Source organism: Schistocerca piceifrons, chromosome 1, assembly GCF_021461385.2.
Source record: "Schistocerca piceifrons isolate TAMUIC-IGC-003096 chromosome 1, iqSchPice1.1, whole genome shotgun sequence".
Lineage (NCBI taxonomy): Eukaryota > Metazoa > Arthropoda > Insecta > Orthoptera > Acrididae > Schistocerca > Schistocerca piceifrons.
Genome location: NC_060138.1, coordinates 945,276,661 through 945,290,179, shown reverse-complemented (window position 1 = coordinate 945,290,179; position 13,519 = coordinate 945,276,661).

Genomic DNA, 13,519 nt, shown 5'->3' with positions numbered 1-13,519 from the left:
ATGCTTGATCAACATACTATTTTTAACATCCAAGTAATCAAGATGAATCGCATGCTAGCTGCAGAGTGAAGATGTACACACACATAGAGAGAGAGAGATAAAGAATAAGCTGTATGATAAACAAATAGCTAAATTTTCATTTATTAATGGAGATGAACAAATAATCCATAATTTTGACGAACCTGAATTTATTCTTGTGGCCCAAACTACATATAAAAATCTCTTAACGAATTTTATATTTCGCTAAGTGTGTTAGATATCCTGTACAAATCAACTAATATCGTCCAATCAATAATAATTTTATGTGAATCTATTTTTCTATCTATAAGATTAAAAAAGGCAAACACTGTACCACTAATTGTAAAAATAATATTATCTGGTGAAATTTAATCTTATATAATTGGACAAACATATTTGGTGTTTGAAGAGAAGAAAATTTACTGAAACACATTAGCCTATAAGAATACCAACCAAAATGAGAGTCTGAGGACTGAAGAAATTTAGGCAATTTGTAAACGTAAGGAAAGGGAATTTGCCAAAATATTTGTAGGCATTGGTCGAAAAACTTGAGAAGAAATTATTTATGAATTACATAAACAATCATTAAATATTTAAAGGAAATGGATGTTCTTTTGGTATTGGTGATTTATGGCAAGCTGCCCTAGTAGAAATAAATTCTGGAAATTTAAGAGGAATGTTGAAAATAAATGAAGGCTATAAATATTGATTAACTGTTATTAACATTATTTCGAAATTTGCATGGCATTGTCCAGTAAAAGACATAACTAATAAAAATACAATTGACAGTTTTCAAAATATTAACTCCAAGACATTTACAGACTATAATATGAAAAAAATTATAATAATGATATTCCAGAACAAATGAAAATATACAAGATATATATTTATAAAAGTTTTACTGTATTAAAAACATCTGTCATAGAAATAGTTCACAGAATATAGAAAGATAAGTGGCCAGGTGTAGTTTCACAATTAACTGCCAACAATAATAAGAACAAACATTCGACAATAAAAATGAAAGTAACTGAAGTTAACAAAAGAAATTGTAATATGTATTCCCCTTACATAATAATAAAAACTAGCCAAATTCAAAAACAGGAGAGAAAGTAAGAATATATAAATGAAAAAGGATTTTTTGAAAAATGATACTAAGCCAGTGGGTCAACAGAAATTTTTTATATTAAAAGCATTATGTATTGTAATCTCATTATATACAAATTAAAAGTTACAAGTGGTGAACAAGTAAATCGAAATTTTAATGAACATGAACCACAAAAAAAAATTCCAGATATATATGTATGTATGTATCACAGAAAATGTTTTAAAAATGAAGATGATAAAAATTTTTCATAAAAGGTTGGAACCTCATAATTCTGATAATGGTGGACAAAAAGAAAAAATTATTTCATGAAACTATCCATCTTAAAGAATTTTTTTTTTATTTTGTAATATTTTTATTTAATGACTGTATCAGATTTTAGATATACATGACAAAAAAGTCAAGTATAATGGCAAACAAACTGTAATTATTATTGATGGAAAAATCCAAGATTTAATGATAAAGATATTGCTGAAATTTTGGAATACAAGAAAATTGATAAAGCCTTTAAGCATATTGCCCTCTCCAGTTTGGAGAGGTTAAGGGGTAATGAAAAACATTTCATATTTTCCAATGATTTGGAAATATATACTTTAGTTTTATCTAAAAAAGATGGTAATAAATTTGAAAAAGGGTCACCAAGGAAGTTTTTTCTTGACAGTTATTAGAATGATGTGACAGGGTTAGATAACTTATTTGGAAAATATAAATATAATTCGAAAAAACCATATACAACATTATACAGAATACTTAATGTTATTATAGACATAGTGCTAGAAAGAAGAGATATTATTATCCCAAGTTTTCCTAGAAACAGTAGATGAAAGCTTAAAATTAATATTCAGGCTTCTGAAATTACTTGATGAAGAATCTGAACAATATTATTATGATAAGAACACATAGAAAAAATTTGACAAAGGCAGTTGTGTAGAATTGAAGATAGACATCCAGATTGTGAAGAAGTGTTAAGATATTAGTTGTAATCCTTTATCAATACATTTATATCACATAATGAATTAAATTTTAATAACTGGTTATTACCTTAGTTGTTTCAATATTTTGTACCATTAGAAACAACAATAACTAATTTATAAGATTGTTAGACTTCATTAATCACCTTTTTCACATTTACATTATATCCTTCATATTGGTTTTTATAAACATCTAATATACTGAATTCCCAAAATTCGTCTACTTCGAAACAGTTCAAATTTAAAACTACTTTATGTCACTGTTATTAACTTTTATTGTAATATCAAAATATACTCTACATTCTGTAATAATACCATCACCAGAATTAAAGTTATAACCAATACCAAACACTTCTAAATTTCCTGTAATGAACTCCTCTTAATAAATAAAAAACTAGACAAAATGAAAATTAATAAAAATATTTTTTCATTGCCCCTTAATACATTCAAAGTGAATCTCTTTAAATAACCTAAATAATTTTTCCTTTATACCTTTCTTTACTTATTAAATGTATGTTTGTGATTTAATATAAGATGAGATGAAAAATAAATGAATAAAGGGATTGAAATAACAAAAAAGAATTTCAACTCAGAAACAAGTTGTATTAATTATATAAAACTGAAATGCCAAAAATGCAGAAAAAGTAATTTAGAACATATAAAATTAATTATTTGAATATTTAATCCAAAATTTTATAAAGAAGTTTATTGTTTTGCGAAAAAATTGTTTGTAATATGAATGAGGAAAACGATTAAAATTTGATTTACTGTGAAATATATTTTTGATGATGTTGTCAATCTTATAAATATCATCTATATGTCAATTAGAAAGCTATAACGAATACAGTTTTTTAATCATACATGTTAATATATGACATAATTTTTTTAACTTTTAATCTTTTTTAAAAAAGGTCTTGTATCTGACAATATTCTAAAATCTTTATTAACTAAGTCGGTTGAGGACTTTTTGAGATGTTTGGTAGCAACAATGCACAAACTATCTGTCTTTCCACTGAGCTGAAAATACTCATGTGACACCTCCTAATTTCGTATTGCTCCTCTTTTTGCTCAGCTAATTTCAGTAAGTCTACTACATTTTTTTAAAATTGATCTTTTAATTTGTTTTATAACATCTATGTGGTAAAGTATCTTTTCCATTTTTTATTATAATTCTTTTCATGGTTCATGGTGTGGGTTCCTGTTGTCATGTCCTAGTTCATGAATCACAGGAAATGTATGAGGGACCAAGTAAGTGGTCCTGACAGTTGGGATACAAGATACTTTGGAATAAGGGTGGACATCTCAAACATATTCTGAGTCGTGGTCACTTTTGTGCTCAGACTATCAAATCCACTGGTTAGTCCCTCAACCATTAGGGGTAAAACTCAATGGGACCCAGGGCAAGTAAGGCTACCTACCTGCTTCCCTGTTACTTTAAATATGATGCTGGCAACAATCAGAGCAAAACGCGTCGGACCTTTCCAGATGATGGAGTCACACCTCTAATTGGCAAACCAGGGACGCCTAAGATACTACTCGGCAAACGAATGGTGACGAGATGGGGAGCTATTAATATCAATGGGGGCTACTCTGCGAAGAAGGTAGAGCTGGCAGAGGCTGCAAGTAAGGTGTGGTTGGACGTTTTAGGTGTTAGTGACATTCGGGTAAGGGGTGAGAAAGAAGAGGAAGTGGGAGAATACAAGGTCTACCTGTCAGGAGTCAAAGCAGGAATAGCACAATGGGGTGTAGGGCTTTACATCAGGAAACAAATGGAACCCAGCGTAGCTGCAATAAGGTATGTAAACGAATGATTGATGTGGTTTAGATTTGACATTGTCTAGCAAGAAAATTAGGGTTGTGTCAGTATATTCCCATTGTGAAAGGACAGATCAAGATAAGATGGATAGTTTTTATGATGCACTGAGTGATGTAGTTGTTAGAGTAAAGGACAAGGACAGTATTCTGCTCATGGGTGATTTTAAAGCCAGGATTGGAAATCGAACAGAAGGGTATGAAAAGGTTATGGGTACATTTGGAGAGTATATGGAGGCCAACAGGAACTGGAAATAACTCTTGGATTTCTGTGCCAGTATGGGCTTAGTAATCACAAACTCCTTTTTTAAACATAATAACATTCACCAGTATACTTGGAAAGGGAGGGGAACCAGATCTGTCATTGACTATATAATAACAGATCAGGAATTCAGGGAGGCTGTTAGGGACACACGTGTATTCAGGGGATTCTTTGATGATACTGGTCACTATTTAATCTGCAGTGAAATTGGTATTGTGAGGCTGAAAGTGCACAAGGTCAGGTCCATATGTAGGAGGATAAGAGTGGAGAACAGGATAAGGAAATCAGGCACAAGTACATAACAGTGATCTCAGAAAGGTACCACTTAGTGGAATGTAGTCAATTAGAGTCATTAGAAAAGTAATGGACAAGATACAGGGACACAATACTAGAAGTGGCTAAAGAATGTCTTGGAACAGTAGTGTGTAAAGGTAGGATGAAGCAAACAGCATGGTGGAATGACACAGTCAGGGCAGCCTGTAGTAGGAAAAAAGAAAGCGTATCAAAAAGGGCTACATACTAGAACTCAGGTAGACAGAGAAAGTTGTGTTGAAGAAAGAAACAAAGCCAAACAGATAATTGCAACATCCAAGAAGAAATCTTGAGAGGACTTTGGTAACAGGTTTGAGACTTTGGGGCAAGCTGCTGGAAAAACATTCTGGAGTGTAATTAGCAGTCTTCGAATGGGAGGTAAGAAGGAAATGACAAGTATTTTCGACAGGTCAGGAAAACTGCTGGTGAATGCCATTGATGCCTTGGGCAGATGGAGGGAATATTTTGAAGCGTTGCTCAATGTAGGTGAAAATACGATCAGTAATGTTTCAGATTTCGATGTACAATGGGATAGGAATGATGATGGAAATAGGATCACATTTGAAGAAGTGGAGAAAATGGTCAAAGATTGCAGTGCAATAAAGCAGCTGGGGTGGATGAAATTAAGTGGGAACTCATCAAATACATTGGAATGTCAGGTCTTAAATGGCTGCACAGGACAATTGAAATGGCGTGGGAGTCGAGACAGGTTCCATCAGACTGGATGAAAGCAGTAATCACACCAATCTTTAAACATGGAAATAGAAAAGATTGTAACAACTACAGAGGTATCCCTTTAATCAGCGTTGTGGGAAAAATCTTCACAGATATCGTTGAAAGGACAGTGCGAGTATTAGTTGAGGACAAATTGGATAGAAATCAGTGTGGGTTTAGGACTCTTAGAGGTTGTCAGGACCAGATCTTTAGGGAACTGTATCTATGCTTTATAGATCTAGAAAAGGCATATGACAGGGTTTTCAGATAAAGCACTTAAAAAAATTTTACTGGATTCTTTGTCCCTGCCACCCATTATAAACGTTTGAGTCTTCCAGTCTATATCCGGCAAATTTAAAATCTTCACCCAGGTCTCCCCATCGTTGTTTGGGAATATGAACGGCTGCAGAAGGTCTACATGTAGCTGGACATACCCACTTCCACTCAATGATCGGTTCAGTTGGAACGAAAGAAGCAGTCCATTCGATGGAAACACAATGGCTGCACAGGACAATTGAAATGGCGTGGGAGTCGGGACAGGTTCCATCAGACTGGACGAAAGCAGTAATCACACCAATCTTTAAACATGGAAGTAGAAAAGATTGTAGCAACTACAGAGGTATCCCTTTAATCAGTGTTGTGGGAAAAATCTTCACAGGTATTGTTGAAAGGACAGTGCGAGTATTAGTTGAGGACAAATTGGATAGAAATCAGTGTGGGTTTAGGACTCTTTAGGGAACTGTATCTATGCTTTATAGATCTAGAAAAGGCATATGACAGTGTTCCTAGGAGGAAGTTATAGTCTGTTATACGAGATTATGGAATAGGAGGCAAACTTTTGCAAGCAATTAAAGGTCTTTACATAGATACTCAGGCAGCAGTTAGAGTTGACAGTAATTGAGTTCATGGTTCAGAGTAGTTTCAGGGGTAAGACAAGGTTGCAATCTGTCTCCACTGTTGTTCATATTACTTATGGATCATATGTTGAAACAAATAGACTGGCTTTGTGAGATTAAGATATGTGAAAGCAAAATAAGCAGTCTCACATATGCAGATGACTCAGTTGTAATGGCACATTCGATTGAAAGTTTGCAAAGTAATATTTCAGAGCTAGATCAGAAATGTAAGGACTATGGTATGAAGATTAGAATCTCCAGAACGAAAGTAATGTCAGTGGGAAAGAGAGATAAACGGATTGAGTGCCAAATTGGAGGAACAAAGTTAGAACAGGTGGACAGTTTCAAGTACTTAGGATGCATATTCTCACAGGATGGCAATATAGTGAAAGAAATGGAAGTGAGGTGTATCAAAGCTAACGTAGTGAGCGCTCAGCTACGATCTACTCTGTTCTGAAAGAAGGAAGTCGGTACCAAGACTAAGTTATCTGTGCACCGTTCAATCTGTCGACCAACTTTGTTGTATGGGAGCAAAAGCTGGGTGGATTCAGGTTACCTTATCAATAAGGTTGACGTTACAGACACAAAAGTAGCTAGGATGATTGCAGGTACTAGTAGATGGGAACAATGGCAGAAGGGTGGCCACAATGAGGAAGTCAAAGAAAAACTGGGAATGAACTCTGTAGATGTAGCAGTCAGGGTGAACGGCTTAGATGGTGGGGTCATTTTACATGCATGGGAGAAGCAAGGTTACCCAAGAGACTCATGGGTTCATCAGTAGAGGGTAGAAGGAGACAGGGTAGACCAAGGAGGAGGTACCTGGATTCAGTTAAGAATGATTTTGAAGTAATAAGCTTAACATCAGGAGAGGCACCAATGTTAGCTCTGAATAGGCGATCATGGAGGAATTTTATAAGGGGGACTATGCTCCAGACTGAATGTTGAAGGACATAATCAGTCTTAAATGATGATGATGATGATTCTTTTCAAGCTGTTGGCACTTAAAAGAATTTTATTATATTGCACTTTATACAATTTGTATTTATCTTATCAGATAATATTCATGTATATAGATTGTTTGGTTCCATCGGTTAACTGTTTTTGCATATTTCTCAAAAGTAATTCCTATTTTGACTATGTATATATATATATATATAATATATATATATATATATATATATATATATATATTGCCAACCCTTATCTTTTTTATATTTCATATCGTCTACTCTATAAGTACACATTTTGGTTTTCAAACTAACATGAACTAAAATAATTTTTCCAGAGTTTATGTCTTCCATTTCCTTTGAAACATTTTAACTTGTTTAAGTGTAGAAGTCTTATTACTTTAAAATAGTTTATATCGAGTTCATTTCTCATTGATTTCAGATCATTATCGAATTCTTCACTTTTTAGATTGTATATAAAAGAATCTATGTCTGTATAACATCCATCGTTATTTTCCCCAGATTTTGGTATTTTGACAATGTAGTGAAATTGACACATTTTTACTTCTGAAATATCTAATATGGGTATTCTGATTTAACAAATTTTATATGTGTTTTTTTGAAAGACTGCTACTAAATTGTCTTAAAATATTGTTGTATGCTCATAATTCAATTTCGAAAAGTATCTTATTCATTTTTCAGGATGTAATATTACTTTAATATTTTGCATATTTCTTATGTTCTCTATCGTTTTATCAAAAATAGAATTGTTCATTAGTTTATATAAAACTTTTCCAGAATCATTTCTTGACCATTTCTGATATTAAAAAATTAATAGTTTTTAACCAATCAGATTGTTTTAAACTTAAAATTCTATGGATTGTTGTTAATTTTACTGAAGATTTTGACACCCATTAAGATTTCTATGATGTAAAATATTTCTGTATATAATCTAATGTTGTTAATAATTTATTTCCTCCCTCTGGCCATTGACATAAATCTTTATGCAAAATGTGATTTTTTTTAGGATTTTCAAAATTGACTTTCAAAAATTTATCCATGTTTATAAACATTTGTTGTTCCCAGTAATTTTTTAGAATTAGAATACATGGAATCTAACCATCTGACACCTTTCAATGGTCGACATTTTGAAATAGTCCTGTTGTGTAAAGCAGTAACATCAAAATATGCTGAATAATTCGATTGATTTTCTGGATTAAAATTTTCTATATTAATTAATACCTTAAGCAATCTCTTATTACTGAGAGAAATTACTTCCAGAACTCCTTTTCCTAACTTTAAAATCATATCATAATTGTTAAAAAATTTAGTTTGAATTTAGTGATTTTTCACATCTATTCCCACTTTAATACTGGGATGGTAAATTATCAAGAAGGGTTTTAGAGTGAATACATCTATCTCTAAAATTTTAAAAATCTGCTAAAATTAAAATGTTGGTTTTATTACACAATTTAGTATACTCTTTAAAATTGTTTGTGTAAAATTTGTTAAACACCTATTTTGATATCCACAGTCCTTTTAAGCTATTGTTAAGTCGCAAATAAAAGCATCCTTTTTCAGTTAATTTCTCTTAATTTTTCTTCCAAAGCATATATTTATTGGGGTACATTTACTTTTTAGTAATTAAATCCAATTTTTCACCTCTGAAATATTTTGCTGTTTTTCTAATATTTCTTTAAGATCCTGAGCTAATTCATCGATAGCTGGAGTTAAAATCCTCGAAGTATCTAAAAACCCTAAAGTTAAACCCTTTTGAACTATTTTACCAAAATAAATCTATTTTTGCTTGTTATTCAGTACCTTGTCAGTACCTTTCTTAGCTATCCCTAATTCTTTTATAAATGACTGGAGAGCATAATATGTTAAATTATTAAGATAAACTGGAATAACAAATAGATATCTTAGTTAATACTACAATCTTCAAGAGCAGCTCTCAAAACTTCCCTGTTAAATGACAGTGACCTCTTACTTTTTTCTCTGATTGTAAAGTTTCCTCACAAATACAAGTTTCCAAATTTAAAAATTTATTCTGTCTTCTCTTCAGATTTTTGTGGGGCATCACTGGTAACATATTTAATGGGTACTTTATCATCACCATAGAATATTTTATATAATAAGTAAAAAAACTGATATTCATCTGTGTAAGCTGTATCTGTATTTCATTGACAAATAACAGTACTTTTTAAGAAATATTCAAAATCAGCATCAAATTCAAAAGGTACTCTTAATAAATAATAATAATTCTAAATATAATGCTCCAAAATTTTTTTATTTATTTTGTTCTTTACAATCGTTTTAATGGTTGTCTAGTTTTTCTTGAGCATAAAAAAATTGACTTGTCTCACGAATATAAGTATTTTCTTTGTGTTTTTTTGCTCATGATTTAATTATGTAGATAAAGATTTTATCCAACATTAATGAGAATTATTTTCATTTTGAATTAATAGAAGGCTAACAACCTTTTCTTGTTTGTATGGTAAAGAGTATATAAGTAAACTTGTCATAGTAAGTTCATCATCAATTGAAATATTAGATTTTTCAAATTTACTAGTGTCTCTTAGTAGTACAGCAAATTCAATCTTATCTTTTTAAAATATTTCGTTTATTTCTAGTCCAATATTTTGGAAATTCTTAACTCCTTCCAAATGATCTTTTGCTGGATATAGAGGCCATCTGATTGAATAAATAACACAATTGACATTAAAAGTTTTGGTCTTTCATTTGTGCTTGTAAGTCGATATAACGGAGGATGAAAAATTGGAATGTCTCTATGAACACATGGTTCTAAATAACTGAAACAACTTTATGTTTCTTCAATTTTGATAACAATTTATTTCTTGATCTAAGGAAATGATCATTTAAATTTGTTGTTCTTTATAAAACTTCTTTATTTGTTTTAAAAGTATATTCTTGTGCTTCTTCTTATCTCCCAAAAGTACAATAAAATCTCATAAAACTTTAATTCTACTACTTTGTATTAAACTATTAGCAAACTTTTTAATTGAAGCTTCTTCGATTCCCTTAAAAAGTTTTCTTTTGCTGAAATACTACTAATGTTCTTAATTTCAAAATCATTATTCTAGATTTAAGAGTAACATCTTTGACAATAAATTTTTAGGTATTTAATCCTTGAAGACCATAGTTTAAAAAATTAGAATCTCATAAAATATTCTGATAGTTTATGTTCATTTTCTTGTGTTTGCCTAAAACAAGCTTTGGCAAATAATTATCCTTTGTTTGTTGGTTATCATTATGATTAATAGTATTAGGGTTATTATTTTTATAAGATCAATTAATTGCAGTTTATTAAGTTTAGAATCTTTTTAAATTTTTAATTCAAAAATTTATGGCAGTGCTTTTGAAGCTTTATTCTCCTGTTCACTATTTTTGATATTATTCTTAGAATTTCCAATAAGATTAATTAACTGTTGTTCATTAAGTTTAAATGCATTTTTATACACATTTCTAGAATTTTTTTTATATGTTTGTACTCCAATTCATTTTCAATAACAGTGATTGGCTTTTTATGCAAATTGAGTCGATGTTTATTTATATATTTAATAAAGTCCAGTTTTTTGTGTCTGTAATATAGTCTTCCACTTTCTAATTTACAGCTATCATAAAGATAATAAGAAGTGCAAATTTTTGCTAGAGAGGTTGACCAGTTGGCGAATTTTTTTATTTGTGCATTTATTTATTAAGGAAAAACGGATAAAACTTATAAGAATTGTGATAACATTTTCAAGGCAGTAAGTATCGAAATTAAAAATTAAGGTACTGACATATTTAAAAAAGTAAGTAAATTTAAAATTTAATTTCCAAGAACTGAACTAGAATCAGTCTTTGACAAAAAAAATATAATGAAAATTATGGTTTTCAATATTGAGAATATTTTAAATTTAGGTTTATTTTAATATCATTTTAATTTACTTGGCACAGAAACCCCAGATGATTACTACTGGTAGATAATATTCCTGCACTGAACATAGAAAAGTACAGAAGGGAGAAACCATGATTAATCTTGGTGTTGTGAGGCTGCAGCAGGTAGGGAACGCAGGTGTGCCAATTAAACTATTAGATCAATACCCAGTGAAGTGGGTGAGAAGGAAAGAACCAGTAACCTTGAAGAGTGGTAATGTAGCACAACAGCTGTGTAGGGAAGGAGAGCTGTGGGGCATGACCAAAGTTGAAACTCCTGTGACTTTATTCAAGGCATCCATCCAGTGATACATTTGGGATTGCCTGATTGTTTGACAAACAGTACTTTCTGTAGCAGGAATTGTAAACAGTTAAAATTTGTTAAGCTGGCAAGTGTAGGAACTTTGGTCTTCAAAAGGGTATATTTAAGGAAATAAGTACTTTCAAATTGCAAACGAGAGAATTCGTAACAACAAGTAAGATAGAAAGTTCGAAAGGTTGTTGGAAGGAAGTGACATCATCTATAAATTGGCGTTTGATGGATATTCAAAATAGGAATTGCTGATAAGTCTGTGTACCAACCATGAATGGTTTGAGTCATCAAGGCTGAGTGGGATGAAGGTGAGCTCCTTTGTCAACTGTAACATCAGATCAGGTTGCTTAGGGACTTTAAATATCATGCTGTACAGGAATGAATCTAGATCATTTACTAGTTTTGTCGAAGTTCGATAGAAAACGAATAATTAGGGAATTTTTAAGGCAAGGAGAAACCTGTACCCATTCCAGTTCATGTTAATCCAATTATATTAATGTAGTATTAATATGTGGTCTGGTGAGTGAGTTTCAATAGGAGTTCAAGGATTTAGATGATTTCTCAAGAACACTTGTGAGGCAAAATGGAAATAGTAATATTACTTATATCAAATGTTGAAATCTTTGGCTCCAAAGAGATGAAGGGTTGTATGAAGTTACACAAATTGTGTAATATAAAGATGTTATCATAGAGCATATGTTCTTGATCATTTGGAAAATTAGTTGTAACATAACTTCAGACACAGTTTTAGATATTTTGTATCGCTGTGGTATAAATTTTGATCCCTGTTGTATGGAAATGGATGTTGAAGCGAAGGTGGTAGTGGTTCTGTTTTTGCAGCAAAAGAAGCAATTTATGAGAACCTCTGAACTACAGAGTGTGGCCACACTCATCATGGAAAAAGAAGTTCAATGTATAATCTTATATGGATGCAGAGTTTAAAAGAAAGTAGGTGGATATAGGAGCCATTGTTGAAAAAGAAAAAAGGGAAAGTCTTGTTTGATATACATTAATGGCATTACCCTACTGGAAAAGAGAAAGTGTGTCTATTGCTTGAGAAAGCTTCACAAATGTGCTGCTGTTCACACCTGAACTTTGTAGAATAATCCTTCCATTGCTCGTTCGGTTCTCTTTTTTTCATTTCCTAGCATACGTTAAGGAATAGGGGACACTTTCATAATTATTGGGTAATTTATTGAAATGGCAATTAATTTAAATGTGAATATTGGTAATACTGGAAAGTAACATGAGAAAATTATAGTATGCAATTAGTTAAAGAAAAATGGAACTTTGAAATACCAGGAAAGATATGAAGTGTTGGAAGTAGTAATATTTTTGCTAACCTAGGTTGCTGCGAACAATGCTCTGAGATAATAATACATGAATAATGTTGAAAAGTTACATTAAAATGATGGAATGATGTTTAAATATAAGGAACATGCACCTCAGAATTTAGGTAAAAGTAAAAAGTGTACCTTACACTCTTCCAACAAGATTTGACACATGTGTGAAGAAAGATTCATAAGACAAATAAGAATCAAATTAGCACATCTGTAGAGATTATATAAGAACTGATCTTTCTGTAATACATGTTAAAGGAATCTGCAATACTGTTAAACCTGATGGGCTAAATTTTGCACCGACGGCATACAATCTTTGACGCTGTCTTGTGCTGCATTAGACCAAAATGCTGACAAGAACAGGTGTCTAAATACCTCATTTGACTCACACCTTCTATTAGATATATCCAGCTCTTCACATTCCAAATAACCACATGCAGACTCTATTCTTGTCCAGCAAGCTAAGTAAGTGGAAGTGAAAAATCGAACTGCTCCACCATGCGGTTCTACGCGCTACAGTCAGGAACCGCCCGGCCGCTACAGTCGCAGGTTCGAATCCTGCCTCGGGTATGGATGTGTGTCATGTCCTTCGGTAAGTTAGGTTTAAGTACTTCTAAGGTCTAGGAGACTGATGACCTCAGAAGTTAAGTCCCATGGTGCTCAGAGCCATTTGAACCATTTTCAAACTGCTCCAACAAACATAAGGATGAATACCATTTGTAAAATTTCGAAATACTTGAAAGATTTTGATTTTTAGGAAACCATGGTTATCATAACCCCAAATGACTTGTCAGTTCGTACTCTATATATGAAAATCTCTAGAACTTAAGTGGGTTCATTCCCTCTCATGACAACACACAAGATGTGGCTCATTCACATAACCTAGATCGATA